Source organism: Rhinoraja longicauda, chromosome 16, assembly GCF_053455715.1.
Source record: "Rhinoraja longicauda isolate Sanriku21f chromosome 16, sRhiLon1.1, whole genome shotgun sequence".
Lineage (NCBI taxonomy): Eukaryota > Metazoa > Chordata > Chondrichthyes > Rajiformes > Arhynchobatidae > Rhinoraja > Rhinoraja longicauda.
In genome coordinates, this window is record NC_135968.1 from 4954696 (window position 1) to 4973580 (window position 18885).

Below are 18885 nucleotides of genomic sequence, written 5' to 3' on the forward strand. Positions count from 1 at the left end.
AGCGGGTAGGCTTGTTATTTGGAAGAATGCGAGCTAAATATAGAAACATACAGGATACTGGGGTCGTTTGGTAGGGTCAGTGTTGCCACGGTGTCCCCCCTCTTGCGAGAATCCAGATATTGGGACGAGTTTCAGCATGAGATTGTTGAGGAAGATTGTAAGATTTCACAATCATTCGGAGTCATTAAGTCATAAGGTCATCAGTGATAGGAGCAGAGTTACGCAATTCGGCCCATCATTTGTACTCCGCCATTCAATCATGGCTGATCTACCTCTCCCTCCTAAACCCATGTTCTTGCATTCTCCCCGCAACCTCTGACACCCGCACTCACCAAGAATCGATCTCTATCTGCTTTAAAAACGTCTCCACAGCCTTCTCTGGCAAAGAATTCCAAGATCCACCACCCTCTGACTAAAGAATTTACTCTTTATCTCCTTCCTAAAGAACGGCGTTTAATCCTGAGGCTATGACCTCTAGTCCTGGATTCTCCTACCAATGGAAACATCCTCTCCACATCCACTCTGTTCAAGCCTTTCACTATTCGGTACGTTTCTTTGAGGTCCGTCCCCCCCCCTCATTCGTCTAAACGCCAGCAAGTGCCGTCAAACGCTCATCATATGATAGCCCACTAATTCCTTGGATCATTCTTGTAAACCTCCTCTGGACTCTATCCAGGGCCAGTTCCTCAGATATGGACTACCCTCCAGAGAGCGGCGGGGTTGAGTACTTGGATATATTCAGAGCTGAGGCTGATTACCAATTCCAGACAATGTCAGAAATGAATGCATTCTGGAAAAAAATAATGAATGAATAAAATTTCAGTTTGAAAAGGTTGTCAGTGTAGTATTTCGCGATAGTATCTTCGTTGGGGCAGAGGGCAACGCGTTATTCGCAGAAACAAAAAATCGATGAGCAAATGCAAGAGGTGGATACCATGGTTAATGGTATAAGTCAAGTCAAGTCAAGTCAATTTATTTGTATAGCACATTTAAAAACAACCCACGTTGACCAAAGTGCTGCACATCTGACTAGGAAAAAAAAGAAACATACAGTGGCAGGCAGCCAAACACAACGGCGCGGCCATCTTGAACAAAATGTTAATTCAATCACCCACAGTCCAACAACAAAAGCATTAAATAAGCATCAAAATTACACCCCCAAAAAACACAGTCCAACAATAAAAGCACTAAACAGGCACCCAAATTACCCAACCCTAAAAATCCCCAAAAACACAGTCCAACAATAAAAGCATTAAATAGGCATTCAAATCACACAACCCCAAAACCCCCAAAAACACAGTCCAACAATAAAAGCGCTAAACAGGCATTCAAATTACACAACCCCCAAAAAAAACCCAAAACACAGTCCAACAATAAAAGCATCAAACAGGCACTCAAACCACCCAACCCCAAAAACACACAAAAAAAGAAACATCCATCAAAGAAACATCCATCACAGTGAGTCTCCTCCAGTCCCCTCCTCACTGTGATGGAAGGCCACAATGTCTTTCCCTTCTCCTGCTGTCCTCGCCCGCAGTCAGGTTGTTGTGGTTGCAGGCCGCACCGGACGGTGGAACACTGCAGCAAAGGAACAGACCTTCGGTTCACAATGTCCATATCGAACATGTTGCCAAGTTAAAATCTTCTCCTCTGCTGCACGTGACCCACAGCCCCCTCTTCCCTGCCTATCCACTTGCCCATCTAAAAGCTTCTTCAATATCGCTGTCTTATCTGTCTCCACCGCCATCCCTGGCAGCGCGTTACATGCACTCACCACGCCCTGCGTGGAGTCAAACTGTCTCTATACTCGATGGAAATAGCAGGTTTTTATTTCGTACGTTGTTCTCTGTAGCATAATCTACGGAATGCTGCTCGGTCGTGGTGCACAGTTGATACAATTTGCATTGAAATATTTTACGTAGGTTGAACAGGAGATTTTTTCCACAAATTAAAAAATCGTGCCATGTCTCGTCTTAAAAATATTCCTCGTAGTCCTTGAAATTTCCACCATGGGGAAAAGGCTGCCTTTCTATGACTCTCGTGATTTTTATACATCTATCCAGTCTCCACATGACCCCCGCCGATCCAAAGAAAATAATCATTTTTTTCCAACCTCTCCATATAGCTAATACACCCTAATCCGGGCCGCATTCTGGTAAAGCTATTACGCAGGAATGTGGGACGAATAAAAGAGGATTTTATTATCCGATTAGTGTTCGTGGTGGATGATGGTTGCTGCTGAGGCAGTCGGCTGTTGGTCTGTCGCTATGACATTACGCCTCCATCCATTGAAGAAAAAATAACCAGTGCTGATGAGAAGTGCAGCCTTCTGTTCGCGTACTAACGAACGATAAATGTTTTCCCCAAGTTTCCATTGAATACTCCGAGCCAATGGAACTAAGTGACGTCATGTTCTTTGTTGTCCTGAAATTGAAAGATGAATTATTGCAGCTGAATTATTTAAGGTGTTTTTTGAAAGTGGGCTCGACCAAATTCCCTCTCTGGGGTTTTCATGTCATATACAAGGAGATCCTGCGACTGCAATACAGAGTCAGGGCGTTCTTTGGAACTTGAGACTACACATGAGATTTTGACAGGAAAATGCATGCGCAAGTGACGAACCCTTTTTTCGCCATTTATTATCCTATTTTGGGCGCTGTTGGAGTTCCAGGTAACGACCGATGATAATTGGTGCTGTGGGCGCGTGCAGTCAAACTGTCTCCTTACTCGATGGAAATGGCATATTTTTATTTCGTACGTTATTCTCTGTAGAATGATCTCCCGAATTTGCTCGGTTGAGATGCACAGCTGGTACAATTTGCATTGAAATATTTTACATAGGTTGAACAGGAGTTTTATTTCCACAAATTTAACACGACAATGTTGTTGGAATGCGTTTCCTTCTGTACTTTGTTTAATTCCTGTCATATTGAAACGACGTTGACGCAGTCGCGGATTAACGATCTGCACCTTCGATGAGAAGGAGTTCGGTCCCTGCCATCCGAACGGAAACTCTAGCTTTGACCTTGGACATTGAGAAAACACGCAGGTGCTATTCCGAAAGTGTTCTATCGTGGTTTAATGCAATATACTCATCGATAGTCAGCTCGTAGGGCTAAAGGATTGAACGGTAGGGGGAAAAGCAGGAACGGGGTACTGATTTTAGATGATCAGCCACGATCATATTGAATGGCGGTGCTGGCCGAATGTTTCTAACCAGATGTTTCTATGTATCTAAACCACCTTAGAACACATTAAGCACGTGCAAAACAAATACAAATGCTTTAGTCACTCAGCGAGTTGGGCAGAATCTGTGGAAGAAATAGATAGGTGACATTAAATCATGTTCAGTTACTTTAACGTTTAGGTTTCGTTTAGGTTTATTATTGTTACATATATGGAGGTACATAGAACGCTACAAAATGCAGAATATCGTGTTCAGCATGACAGCGCTATAGTCTCAGAGGCAAACTTGAATGGAGGTGAATAGGACTGTACCAGAGCCCATTGAAGTCCAGTTCGGGAGTCTGATAACGGAGGGCAAGAAGCTACTTCTGAGTCTGGTGGTGCGCGGGTTCGAGCCTTTGTATCGCCTGCCGGACCGGAGCAGGGAGAAGTAGGAATGACCTCGCTGGGAAAGTTCTTTGATTATGCTTGTTCCAGTGTGGAGTGTAACGTCCAGAGAAACTGTATAATTTGAATATCTGAACCTAGATCTGATGTAAAACTTCTCATTTGTTCAATGCGCTTTATTGACGTATTTTCTTGAAACTAGGTAACTTGGTGACGATTGGGATCCTTTCCCGCGGAAGGTGCGGTCTCTCCCGTTGCATCACTTGGTATCTACTGTCGATGGCGTTGACCGATCTTCTGGTCCTCATCACGGCGGTGCTTTTGAACCGGATCACTAACATTTATTTCCCTGATTCTTTCCTCTCCATCACTCCGGTCTGTTGCCTTAAAATCGCTCTATCGAACGGAGCCAGGGACAGCTCCGTCTGGTTAACGGTCGCTTTCACCTTCAATCGATTTATTGTAATTAGTTACCAAAAGCTGAAACATAAATACTGCACGGATAAAATGGTGGCTGCTGTAATAGTAACAGTCTGCGTCGTGAGCTTTTTGAAAAACATACCGTTTTATTTCGTGTATGGTCCTTTATATATACATGATGGTGTACCTTGGAAGTGCATCGCCAGGGCAAGGTACTATACAGAACCTTTATGGAGAATGTTTGATACTGCCGACCATATTATTAATCCATGTATCCCCTTCGCCCTGCTGTTACTGCTCAACATTATGACCGTCAGGGGTATACTAGCGGCCAACAGAGCCCGCAAGAGGCTCAGGGTCCAGAGTAATGGGGAGAATGAGAGAGACCCCGAGATGGAGAACCGGAAGAAATCCATAATTTTGGTCTTCAGTATTTCAGGTAGTTTCATCGTGCTCTGGACCACGCATATTGTTAATTTCTTGTACGTGCAATTTTCGGAAACTGACTATGCATCAGGGTCGATTTTGCAAGAAAGCGGGAACGCGTTGCTGCTCCTGAGCTGTTGCACCAACACGTGTATTTATGCGGGGACTCAGAAGAAATTCAGAGAAGAATTCAGAAATGCAATAACATACCCATTGAGAGTGATTAAAGTACTGAAGTGATAAAATCACGCGATTTAATTGCAAAATTTGAGCGGGATCTCAGCATTGTTTCTTCACTGAGCATCACTCAGGTCGTTTTCGTCGAAAAACTGGAAGTGAGATGAAACTGAAATCCATTTCCCCATGTACTTTACAGGGGAAAGACTGATTGCCTGTTCGACTGTGCCATTATTTTATTTATGTTAAGTATTTACATTCTTGCGTTTCGGTGGAGAAAGCGGCACCTTGTTATTCAAAGGTTTCAAATGTCTTTTATTGTCACGTGTACCAATTAAGGTACAGTGATATTCGTATTACCATACAGCCATACTAAAAAAAAGCAACATAAAAGTCAATATAAATATCCACCACAGCGGATTCCCCACATTCCTCACTGTGATGGAAGGCAATAAAGTCTAAACTTCTTCGCTTTTGATTGTGTCGGGGCAGTCGAACCATCCGTCGGGGCGAACGAAACTCCCGCAGCCAGCAGTCGAAGCCCCCGCGGCTTGGAGCTCCCGAAGTCAGTCTCTAACCAGAGGCCAAGAACACCACGATGTTAAGTCTGCAGGCGGTTGGAGCTCAGAAGTCGATCCCTGGCAAAGGGATCACGAGCTCCACGATGGTAAGTCCCGCAGGCTCCTGCAGTTGGAGCTCCCAAATCGGTCTCCAGCAAGAAGCGGCCAACTCCTCGATGTTAGGCCGTTGTGCGGACGGAGATACGATATAAGGAAAAAATCGCATTTCCATCGAGGTAAGAGATTTTAACCCCCCCCCCCCCCCCCCCCACATAAAACAAGCTAAAAGACTCTAAAACATGCATTTAACACATACTATTAAAACAACAAAGAAGGAAGGGCTGCCTTCTGTTCACACTTTTGGCGAGGTAGCCATTTCTGGCGCCACCGTGACAAAATATTTTATTTCGTGTGTGGTCCTTTATTATTCGTGTATTATTCAGAGAAGACGTTTGATATGCTCATGATGTACAATGGGGACATTTTGTTTGGGCTTAAATGACGCGATATTCACGCGTAATTATCCTCAGGCCAGACTTTGTTTCTGTTTCTGAGTATTACCACTCTGCAAGAATTCAAAATGAATTTCACGGAAAACCTCTGCCTTTTCTACAATCATAAAATGACGTATTTTAACCCAAAATCTATTTGAAAATAAAACCTCGAATAGTACCGCAGATTACACAAGATAAGCGAATCTTTTCCTTATTCACTGTGCACGGAAATGTTGAAAGTTGAATAGATGCGATAATTATAATTTATCAACTACGCTCAGTATTCAAAATTCGTCTTGTAAATTACTTCAAAATTCAAAAATGCAATAACATACTCACTGAGCGTGACTCAAATATCGAAATCATGAAATTGCTTTTTAATATTACTTTAAAATCCTATTTGTATTCCCATTCTCACGCCCTTCCAAAGTAAGGCCACAAGCTAACTAGAGGAATAGCGCATTATATTCCACGTGGGTAACTTACAATCCAACGATATAAACATTGAATTCTCCGATTTTAATAACATCACCCTCTCCCTTTCCAGCGGGTGGGGTGCATCTTAATATATCTTTACAAACCACACCTGCAGAACGTACGATTTTCTTTTTATTGGAAAGGATGCACCTGCCCTGCCATCGTGGGCAAAGGGTTACATTTGGGTCTTGGGCACAATTATTCAGTTGCGAGAAAGAACTCAGCAGGCGGATTATTGTTTAGAGGAATAAAAGGTAAATACTGAATACCTGGCACGAACCCACAAGGTCGCGAGACGAACGTGCAAACATGACATAGACTGCAGTGGAGGTCAGAACCACACCTGGGTTCACTGGAGATTCGAAGGCAGCACCACTAACTGCTCGGCCACCGAGCCGGCCTGTTCCTTCTCTGCGCCCAGCATCTGCACATCAGAATAATCTGCACATCTTCATCAATGGTATGGACTTTACGAACGATGTTGCAAAGAGAAACCTGGGGTGCAAGTTCATAGCTCACTGATAGTGGTGACACAGTCGGATGGTGTGGTGAAGAAGTCATTCGGAATGCTTGCCTTCTATGGCCGAGTCATTGAGAATAAGAGTTGGGACGTCACGGTGAGACATACAAAATATTGGGTGGTCATCATTGGGAGAATTGTGTGCAGTTCTTGTCAGCACATGATCGGAAGGATGATATCGCAATTTCGAGTGTGCAGACGAGATTCGCCAGGATGTTACATGCAGTGGAGTGCGGTCTTTATAAGAAGAGATGGGATGGTCCGGGTTTCTCCTCACTGGAACTTCATAGACAGAGGGTTAACTTTACAGACAAATGTAAAACTATGAGTATATGGATAGGGCAGATAATAGGTGCGCCCCCCCCCTCCCCTCCATCCCTTCGCCCAGAGCAAGAGTGAAAAAATGTAAAGGAGATCTGAGAGGTCAGTTTTTCCACACAGAGATTGGTTGTTACCTGGGACGAGTTTGCCCAGCTCACGTACGTTATGACTGCACTCATGTAATTTGTAATTTGCCTGGTAAACATACAAAAACGTTTTTCAAGGTAATTCTGCACACCTTAAAATAATAAAACAAAACAAAAGTTGATGATACTTAGGCACTTCAACCTAGCTGGATGCAGTGAAATTCTATGATTTTGCATGCAAAGTACACAAAAGGGTCGCCACAAAGCTGACAACAAAGTTAGAAAAAGTACTCATCCCTTCTTCTAACATTGTCGGCGCCTTGTGGTGACTCTTTTCTGTTCTTTGTACACAAAAACAATGAATTTCACTGCACTCAGTTACCAAAAGTGACAATAAAGTATCACCAACATTTGGTTTGGTTTGTTTTATTTCCAAAGGTGTTCAACACAGACAAATGCAAGGCCAGAATAGGAAGGTCATTTCGCACTTAGAAGGTATGTGTTTATGTTGGACGGAAATAAAGTCATTTCAGGGTACAGATGTGACTATGGGCGGCACAGCGGGATGTGGGAGGAAACTGGAGCACCTGAAGCTAATCCTTGTGGTTACAGGGAGAACGTACAAACTCCTCACAGACAGTACCTGAGGTCAGAGTTATCAAACCCGGGCCTTTGGTGCTGTGAGGCAGCAGCTCTACCCGCTGCGTCACTGTTCCTGGTATAAAAGCTTTGTTCAAAATATTCGCCGAGTAGATTCAAATGAGAGGTTTACAATGTGACGTTTCACTGATCATGTGAATGTGAAGTATATGGAGGGGAAAGCTCACCAGTATCTTGAGGATCCCAGATTGTTCAGCAATCCCAGTCTCACTTTCAGTCAAGGGCAATATAAGATCTCAAAAGGCAATATAAGATCTCAATTAACCCTCTGCCTGAAAAATCAAGGACTGAACAATCCACGTACCCAATGAAAAGTTTTGATTTCCAACCAGTTAGGACTGTGGTGGCAAAGACTGGGTATTTTTAAGGTGGAAATTGATAGATTCTTAATTGGGAAGGGCGTCAAAGGTTACAGGAAGAAGGTAGGAGAATGGGGTTGAGAGGGACAAATAGATCAGCCGTGATTGAATGGCCAAGTAGACTCGATGGGTTGAATGGCCTAATCCTGCTCCTATGTCTTATGATCTTATTGGGGAGTTAGCAACTTCAGTAGAAACAAACCACAAATGTCAGAATATAGTTCAGTCTTGGATTTAATTAGCAGCAGCAGCAAAAACAGAAGAATCTAATCACGTGAGAGCTCACTGTTGCCTCAGTTACATCTGCTGTGACATGTCATCTTTAATCGGGGTCAGCTGGTGAACGACTTTGCTAAACAAAACCAGCCCCATGTCTTGACATGCTTGGAGTCCTAGCAGTGGCACTACGCTATTGTCGACAATGTACCACGATAGCCTATATGACTGGGTCCCCAGTTGGCACTGCAGCTTTGCCTTCCCGATGGGTTTGATGTTGCTGCCCCATACGCCGCCAGGGTGGTACTGCAGACCTTTACTTGCTCGGGTTGTTTGGCATTCCTTAGACATTTGAATCCATTTTTAGACATAACATTACATTTGTCACCGGTGTCTATTTTGACTTTGACCTTGACACCATTAACCAGCAGAGTAACAAAGGCTTCGTCGTTCTTTAACTCGTTGTGCCTCAATGGAATCCACCAGCAGCGTCACACCATCAACATTGACCATCTCTTCAGTACTGCTGTCAGATGGATCAAACTGTGACTCTAACTGTACCAGATGAACAGGCTGTCTGTTTATCCCTCTATTGGAAGCCTGTGGTGTGGATTTGCAGTCGTTCTGCCTACTGAAGCACCAGCGAGTTCAGACTAGGGAAAAGCCCTTCAGATGCTCTGAGAGTGGAAAGAGTTTCAGCAGCTCATCCGACCACATTGTGCACAGGAGGGTTCACACTGGGGTGAGACCGTTCAGTTGCTCCGTCTGTGGGAAGGCGTTCACTTTATCATGGCAACATCGGTCACCAAGCTGTTCACACTGGGGCGAAGCCATTCACCTGCTCAGTGTGTAGGAAAGGATTCACTACTTCCTCCCATCTGACCACACACCAATTTGTTCACACCGATCAGAGAACATTTAAATGTACAGACTGCGGGAAAGGTTTCAGAAACAGCAGCGATCTACTGATCCACCAACGAAGACACACCGGCGAGCGACGGTTCATATGTTCCGTGTGTGGGAAGGGATTCGTCCGGTCGTCCACGCTGCTGCGACGCCAGTCCGTTCACACTGGGGATAGGCCGTTCGGCTGCGCTGTGCGCGGGAAGGATTTTGCTCGGTCGTCCCACCTCGCCGCACACCAGCTCGTCCACACCGGCGATCGGTCTTTTAAATGTTCCAGTTGTGCAATGTACTGCAAAAGCCGTGATTATTTTTTGAAGCACCATCAATTCGCTTGCCCCGTGTGTGGATTTGCAGCATCTCCTTAAATGATTGCGTTTCTTACAGGCATGGCGAATTTGGCCGAAAGCAGGGCATTTCTCCCTTTTCGTTGCATGATTCGCTCCACGATTCGAACAACCCACAATAAAACGCATTCCAGACTGATCTAGCTGGACTCTCACCGCTATCTCAGGTTTACGTTCTCTCCAGAACCCAACCTGAACGGCATCGATACTCGTGGCCGATCGTTGTGCATTAGATAACGTCTGGGTGTTAAGAATAGTTGTCTCGTCATTCTCTCAGATGGAGATAGCCTTATCCAGAGTTAAGTCAAAGTCGCGCACAAGTGCTTTCCTTAGTTTGTCACTTGTGAGACCACAAATGAGCCTGTATCTAATAAGCTCATCAGAGAGCACACCAACCCTGCAGCTCCTCACTGCCGTTTTCAACGCACAAATAAATGATTCAACAGTCTCACTCTCCTTTTGATTCCGGGAGTTGAACTTGAGACGTTCCATGGCAGGATTGGTCCGAGGGCTGCATAATTGTCGAAACTTTCTCTCGAGGCACTCAGGATCCTCCCTGAATTCAGCAGGGATGACGACCTCAGGTTGACCCCCAACGGCAGTTGTATGACCACGTCCCCGTACACAAATTGCTTGGCTCGTTCAAAAGCCTCCAGTCCTGCAAGATTGAGAAGCATATTCGCTTGAGCCCGAAGTGGGTTTGTCATAATGAGCAGCTGTAATAAAGACATCAAACTGTTCCTCGGAAATGCGCCAGCGTTCACCGATGTTGCTGTCGAAGACGAGACGATCCGGCGTCCGAAATGCATCAGCCATGGCAGCAAACAGACACTCCGACCTCTCTCACGAAGAAAAATAAGAGAAAAGAAACTCAGATTTCCAGCTGATGTTGTTCCGGAAGACTACCTCTGACACCATATAAGAAGCTGTAATGACGACGAGTCGTTTAACTACACATAAAGTTATTTATTAACCATAAGCAGTGGAGATCGCAGATTCCCATTTTTCTCAAGCATCTCGATTGTTTCTCAAGCATCTCGATTATACACTGGAATTTAGAAGGATGAGAGGGGATTTTATCGAAACGTATAAGATTATTAAGGGGTTAGACACGTTAGAGGCAGGAAACGTGTTCCCAATGTTGGGGGAGTCCAGAACCAGGGCCACAGTTTAAGAAGGCCATATAATAGACAATAGACAATAGACAATAGGTGCAGGAGGAGGCCATTCGGCCCTTCGAGCCAGCACCGCATTCAATGTGATCATGGCTGATCATTCTCAATCAGTACCCCCGTTCCTGCCTTCTCTCTATACCCCCTGACTCCGCTATCCTTAAGAGCTCTATTTAGCTCTCTCTTGAATGCATTCAGAAAATTGGCCTCCACTGCCTTCTGAGGCAGACAATTCAACAGATTCACAACTCTCTGACTGAAAAGGGTATTCCTCATCTCAGTTCTAAATGGCCTACCCCTTATTCTTAAACGGTGGCCCCTTGTTCTGGACTCCCCCAACATTGGGAACATGCTTCCTGCCTCTAACGTGTCCAACCCCTTAATAATCTTATACGTTTCGATAAGATCCCCTCTCATCCTTCTAAATTCCAGTGTACACAAGCCCAGTCGCTCCCGTCTTTCAACATATGACAGTCCCACAATTCCGGGAATTAACCCAGTAAACCTACGCTGCACGCCCTCAATAGCAAGAATATCCTTCCTCAAATTTGGAGACCAAAACAGCACACAGTACTCCAGGTGCGGTCTCACTAGGGCCCTGTACAACTGAAGAAGGACCTCTTTGCTCCTATACTCAACTCCCCTTGTTATGAAGGCCAACATTCCACAGGCTTTCTTCACTGCCTGCATGCTTCCTTTCAGTGACTGATGCACGAGGACACCCAGATCTCGTTGTACGTCCCCTTTTCCTAACTTGACACCATTCAGATAATAATCTGCCTTCCTATTCTTACCACCAAAGCGGATAACCTCACACTTATCCAAATTAAACTGCATCTGCCATGCATCCGCCCACTCACACAACCTGTCCAAGTCCCCCTGCAACCTCATAACATCTTCCTCAGACTTCACACTACCACCCAGCTTTGTATCATCTGCAAATTTGCTAATGGTACTTTTAATCCCTTCATCCAAGTCATTAATGTATATTGTAAATAGTTGCGGTCCAAGCACCGAGCCTTGCGGTACCCCACTAGTTACTGCCTGCCATTCTGAAAGGGACCCATTTATCCCCACTCTTTGCATTCTGTCTGTCAACCAATTTTCTATCCATGTCAGTATCCTACCTCCAATACAATGTGCTCTAATTTTGCCCACTAAGCTCCTATGTGGAACCTTGTCGAAGACTTTCTGAAAGTCAAGGTACACCACATCCACCGGCTCTCCCCTGTCAATTTTCCTAGTTACATCCTCAAAGAATTCCAGAAGACTAGTCAAGCATGATTTCCCCTTCGTAAATCCATGCTGACTCTGAACGATCCTGTTACTACTATCCAAATGCACCGCAATTTCGTCTTTTATAATTGACTCCAGCAAATTCCCCACCACTGATGTAAGACTAACTGGTCTATAATTCCCGTTTTCTCTCTCCCTCCTTTCTTAAAAAGTGGGACAACATTGGCTACCCTCCAATCCACAGGAACTGATCCTGAATCTATAGAACATTGGAAAATGATCACCAATGCGTCCACAATTTCTCGCGCCACCTCCTTACGTACTCTGGGATGCAGACCATCAGGCCCTGGGGATTTATCAGCCTTCAGTCCCATCAGTCTACCCCACACCATTTCCTGCCTAATGTGGATTCCCTTCAGTTCCTCCGTCACCCTAGGATCTCTTGTCACTAGAACATTTGGGAGATTGCTTGTATCTTCCTTAGCGAAGACAGATCCAAAGTACCGGTTCAAATCGTCTGCCATTTCCTCGTTCCCCATAATAAATTCCCCTGCTTCTGTCTTCAAGGGATCCACATTTGCCTTGACTATTTTTTTCCTCTTTACATACCTAAGAAAGCTTTTACTATCCTCCTTTATATTATTGGCTAGTTTACCCTCGTACTTCATCTTTTCTCCCCGTATTGCCTTTTTAGTTATCTTCTGTTGCTCTTTAAAAGAGTCCGAATACTCTGGCTTCCCACTCTTCTTTGCTTTGTTGTACTTCTCTTTTATTTTTATGCTGTCCTTGACTTCCCTTGTCAGCGAACGGGTGCCTCTTACTCACCTTAGAATCTTTCCTCCTCTTTGGGATAAATTGATCCTGCAACTTCTGCATTATTCCCAGGAATACCTGCCATTGCTGTTCCACCGTCTTCCCTGCTCGGGCCTCCTTCCAGTCAATTCTGGCCAGCTCCTGCCTCATGCCTCTGTAATCCCCTTTGCTATACTGTAATACTGACACTTCCGATTTTCCCTTCTCCCTCTCAATCTGTAGAGTAAAACTTATCATATTGTGATCACTGCCTCATAATGGCTCTTTTATCTCGAATCCCCTTAACAGATCAGGTTCATTACACGACACTAAATCCAGAATTGCCTTCTCCCTAGTAGGCTCCAGTACAAGCTGTTCTAAGAATCCATCTCGGAGACACTCCACAAACTCTCTTTCCTGGGGTCCACTACCAACCTGATTTTCACCAACAGAGCGACCCCACCATCTCTGCTCACCTGTCTGTCTTTTCTGAAGAAGGGTCTCGACCCGAAACGTCACCCATTCCTTCTCTCCCGAGATGCTGCCTGACCTGCTGAGTTACTCCAGCATTTTGTGAATAAATCGATTTGTACCAGCATCTGCAGTTATTTTCTTATGTCTTTTCTATATGTTGTGTAGCCCTGAATATTCAGTTCCCAGCCCTGGTCCTCTTGTAGCCATGTCTCAATGATCCCCACAACATCATCATACTTGCCAATGTCTAACTGAGCCTCAAGCTCATCCACTTTATTTTTTAGACGTCGCGCATTTAAATACAACACTTTAATTGCGGTATTCACCTCCCCTCTCACACCGGTCACAATTGGCCCTGACCTTACTCTCTTATCCCTTCTAGAACATCCCTTCCCATTGATTCGAGAGTCCTTTGCAATTTCTCCTCTATTCGCTTCCCCTTTAACTCCATCTTCATATTCCCAGTTTGTCAACCCCCCCCCCTCCCCACTACTTAGTTTAAATACATACTTGTAGCACTAGCAAACCTGCCTGCCAGAATGTTGGTTCCCCCCTATAGAACGGGGATGAGGAAAAACGTTTTCAGTCAGAGAGTTGTGAATCTGTGGAATTCTCTGCTTCAGAGGGCATTGGAGGCCAATTCTCTGAATGCATTCAAGAGAGAGCTAGATAGATCTCTTAAGGATAGCGGAGTGAGGGGGTATGGGGAGAAGGCAGGAACGGGGTACTGATTGAGAATGATCAGCCATGATCACATTGAATGGCGGTGCTGGCTCGAAGGGTCGAATGGCCTACTCCTGCACCTATTGTCTATTGTCTATTGTTCTAATATCTTACCAATAAAGCTACGTCCACGCATATGCAAAACACTTACCACGGGATGTCAGTCTGAGGAACCGGCCTGGATCAGGAATATAGTGATTGATCTACAAAGACCTCTAGTCCTACATTCTCCTAGCAATGGAAACATCCTCTCCACATCCAATCTGTCCAAGACTTTCACTATTCGTTACGTTTCATTGAGGTCCCCCCTCATTCTTCTAAACTCCAGCGAGCACAGGCCCAGCGCCGTCAAACGCTCATCATATGTTAGCCCACTAATTCTCAGGATCATTCTTGTAAACCTCCTCTGGATCCTCTCCAGAGTCAGTCCCTCCGAGATGGTCTACCCCCAGAGAGCGGCGGCGTTAGGTACTTGGATATATTTAGAGCTGAGGCTGATTCACAATTCCAGACAATGTACGAAATCAATGCATTCTGGAAAAAAATAATGAATAAATAAAATTCCTGTTTGAAAAGGTTGTAAGCATACCATATTTCGCGATAGTATCTTCGTTGGGGCAGAAGGCAACGCGTTATTCGCAGAAACAAAAAAAATCGATGAGCAAATCCAAGAGGTGGATACCAAGGTTAATGGTATAAGTGTGGACCACTGCAGCAAAGGAACAGACCTTCGATTCACAATGTCCATATCGAACATGTTGCCAAGTTAAAAGCTTCTCCTCTGCTGCACGTGACCCACAGCCCCCTCTTCCCTGCCTATCCACGTGCCCATCTAAAAGCTTATTCAATATCGCTGTCTTATCTGTCTCCACCGCCATCCCTGGCAGCGCGTTACATGCACTCACCACGCCCTGCGTGGAGTCAAACTGTCTCTATACTCGATGGAAATAGCAGGTTTTTATTTCGTACGTTGTTCTCTGTAGCATAATCTACGGAATGCTGCTCGGTCGTGGTGCACAGTTGGTACGTGCAATTTTCGGAAACTGACTATGCATCAGGGTCGATTTTGCAAGAAAGCGGGAACGCGTTGCTGCTCCTGAGCTGTTGCACCAACACGTGTATTTATGCGGGGACTCAGAAGAAATTCAGAGAAGAATTCAGAAATGCAATAACATACCCATTGAGAGTGATTAAAGTACTGAAGTGATAAAATCACGCGATTTAATTGCAAAATTTGAGCGGGATCTCAGCATTGTTTCTTCACTGAGCATCACTCAGGTCGTTTTCGTCGAAAAACTGGAAGTGAGATGAAACTGAAATCCATTTCCCCATGTACTTTACAGGGGAAAGACTGATTGCCTGTTCGACTGTGCCATTATTTTATTTATGTTAAGTATTTACATTCTTGCGTTTCGGTGGAGAAAGCGGCACCTTGTTATTCAAAGGTTTCAAATGTCTTTTATTGTCACGTGTACCAATTAAGGTACAGTGATATTCGTATTACCATACAGCCATACTAAAAAAAAGCAACATAAAAGTCAATATAAATATCCACCACAGCGGATTCCCCACATTCCTCACTGTGATGGAAGGCAATAAAGTCTAAACTTCTTCGCTTTTGATTGTGTCGGGGCAGTCGAACCATCCGTCGGGGCGAACGAAACTCCCGCAGCCAGCAGTCGAAGCCCCCGCGGCTTGGAGCTCCCGAAGTCAGTCTCTAACCAGAGGCCAAGAACACCACGATGTTAAGTCTGCAGGCGGTTGGAGCTCAGAAGTCGATCCCTGGCAAAGGGATCACGAGCTCCACGATGGTAAGTCCCGCAGGCTCCTGCAGTTGGAGCTCCCAAATCGGTCTCCAGCAAGAAGCGGCCAACTCCTCGATGTTAGGCCGTTGTGCGGACGGAGATACGATATAAGGAAAAAATCGCATTTCCATCGAGGTAAGAGATTTTAACCCCCCCCCCCCCCCCCCCCACATAAAACAAGCTAAAAGACTCTAAAACATGCATTTAACACATACTATTAAAACAACAAAGAAGGAAGGGCTGCCTTCTGTTCACACTTTTGGCGAGGTAGCCATTTCTGGCGCCACCGTGACAAAATATTTTATTTCGTGTGTGGTCCTTTATTATTCGTGTATTATTCAGAGAAGACGTTTGATATGCTCATGATGTACAATGGGGACATTTTGTTTGGGCTTAAATGACGCGATATTCACGCGTAATTATCCTCAGGCCAGACTTTGTTTCTGTTTCTGAGTATTACCACTCTGCAAGAATTCAAAATGAATTTCACGGAAAACCTCTGCCTTTTCTACAATCATAAAATGACGTATTTTAACCCAAAATCTATTTGAAAATAAAACCTCGAATAGTACCGCAGATTACACAAGATAAGCGAATCTTTTCCTTATTCACTGTGCACGGAAATGTTGAAAGTTGAATAGATGCGATAATTATAATTTATCAACTACGCTCAGTATTCAAAATTCGTCTTGTAAATTACTTCAAAATTCAAAAATGCAATAACATACTCACTGAGCGTGACTCAAATATCGAAATCATGAAATTGCTTTTTAATATTACTTTAAAATCCTATTTGTATTCCCATTCTCACGCCCTTCCAAAGTAAGGCCACAAGCTAACTAGAGGAATAGCGCATTATATTCCACGTGGGTAACTTACAATCCAACGATATAAACATTGAATTCTCCGATTTTAATAACATCACCCTCTCCCTTTCCAGCGGGTGGGGTGCATCTTAATATATCTTTACAAACCACACCTGCAGAACGTACGATTTTCTTTTTATTGGAAAGGATGCACCTGCCCTGCCATCGTGGGCAAAGGGTTACATTTGGGTCTTGGGCACAATTATTCAGTTGCGAGAAAGAACTCAGCAGGCGGATTATTGTTTAGAGGAATAAAAGGTAAATACTGAATACCTGGCACGAACCCACAAGGTCGCGAGACGAACGTGCAAACATGACATAGACTGCAGTGGAGGTCAGAACCACACCTGGGTTCACTGGAGATTCGAAGGCAGCACCACTAACTGCTCGGCCACCGAGCCGGCCTGTTCCTTCTCTGCGCCCAGCATCTGCACATCAGAATAATCTGCACATCTTCATCAATGGTATGGACTTTACGAACGATGTTGCAAAGAGAAACCTGGGGTGCAAGTTCATAGCTCACTGATAGTGGTGACACAGTCGGATGGTGTGGTGAAGAAGTCATTCGGAATGCTTGCCTTCTATGGCCGAGTCATTGAGAATAAGAGTTGGGACGTCACGGTGAGACATACAAAATATTGGGTGGTCATCATTGGGAGAATTGTGTGCAGTTCTTGTCAGCACATGATCGGAAGGATGATATCGCAATTTCGAGTGTGCAGACGAGATTCGCCAGGATGTTACATGCAGTGGAGTGCGGTCTTTATAAGAAGAGATGGGATGGTCCGGGTTTCTCCTCACTGGAACTTCATAGACAGAGGGTTAACTTTACAGACAAATGTAAAACTATGAGTATATGGATAGGGCAGATAATAGGTGCGCCCCCCCCCTCCCCTCCATCCCTTCGCCCAGAGCAAGAGTGAAAAAATGTAAAGGAGATCTGAGAGGTCAGTTTTTCCACACAGAGATTGGTTGTTACCTGGGACGAGTTTGCCCAGCTCACGTACGTTATGACTGCACTCATGTAATTTGTAATTTGCCTGGTAAACATACAAAAACGTTTTTCAAGGTAATTCTGCACACCTTAAAATAATAAAACAAAACAAAAGTTGATGATACTTAGGCACTTCAACCTAGCTGGATGCAGTGAAATTCTATGATTTTGCATGCAAAGTACACAAAAGGGTCGCCACAAAGCTGACAACAAAGTTAGAAAAAGTACTCATCCCTTCTTCTAACATTGTCGGCGCCTTGTGGTGACTCTTTTCTGTTCTTTGTACACAAAAACAATGAATTTCACTGCACTCAGTTACCAAAAGTGACAATAAAGTATCACCAACATTTGGTTTGGTTTGTTTTATTTCCAAAGGTGTTCAACACAGACAAATGCAAGGCCAGAATAGGAAGGTCATTTCGCACTTAGAAGGTATGTGTTTATGTTGGACGGAAATAAAGTCATTTCAGGGTACAGATGTGACTATGGGCGGCACAGCGGGATGTGGGAGGAAACTGGAGCACCTGAAGCTAATCCTTGTGGTTACAGGGAGAACGTACAAACTCCTCACAGACAGTACCTGAGGTCAGAGTTATCAAACCCGGGCCTTTGGTGCTGTGAGGCAGCAGCTCTACCCGCTGCGTCACTGTTCCTGGTATAAAAGCTTTGTTCAAAATATTCGCCGAGTAGATTCAAATGAGAGGTTTACAATGTGACGTTTCACTGATCATGTGAATGTGAAGTATATGGAGGGGAAAGCTCACCAGTATCTTGAGGATCCCAGATTGTTCAGCAATCCCAGTCTCACTTTCAGTCAAGGGCAATATAAGATCTCAAAAGGCAATATAAGATCTCAATTAACCCTCTGCCTGAAAAATCAAGGACTGAACAATCCACGTACCCAATGAAAAGTTTTGATTTCCAACCAGTTAGGACTGTGGTGGCAAAGACTGGGTATTTTTAAGGTGGAAATTGATAGATTCTTAATTGGGAAGGGCGTCAAAGGTTACAGGAAGAAGGTAGGAGAATGGGGTTGAGAGGGACAAATAGATCAGCCGTGATTGAATGGCCAAGTAGACTCGATGGGTTGAATGGCCTAATCCTGCTCCTATGTCTTATGATCTTATTGGGGAGTTAGCAACTTCAGTAGAAACAAACCACAAATGTCAGAATATAGTTCAGTCTTGGATTTAATTAGCAGCAGCAGCAAAAACAGAAGAATCTAATCACGTGAGAGCTCACTGTTGCCTCAGTTACATCTGCTGTGACATGTCATCTTTAATC

General features: G+C 44.5%; 1 protein-coding gene across 1 annotated transcript in view; it reads right to left on the reverse strand.

Moving 5' to 3' along the window:
* The window catches only part of LOC144601114 (uncharacterized), a 552083-nt gene that overhangs the window by 123022 nt on the left and 410176 nt on the right, over positions 1–18885 (reverse strand). The window lies entirely within an intron of this gene.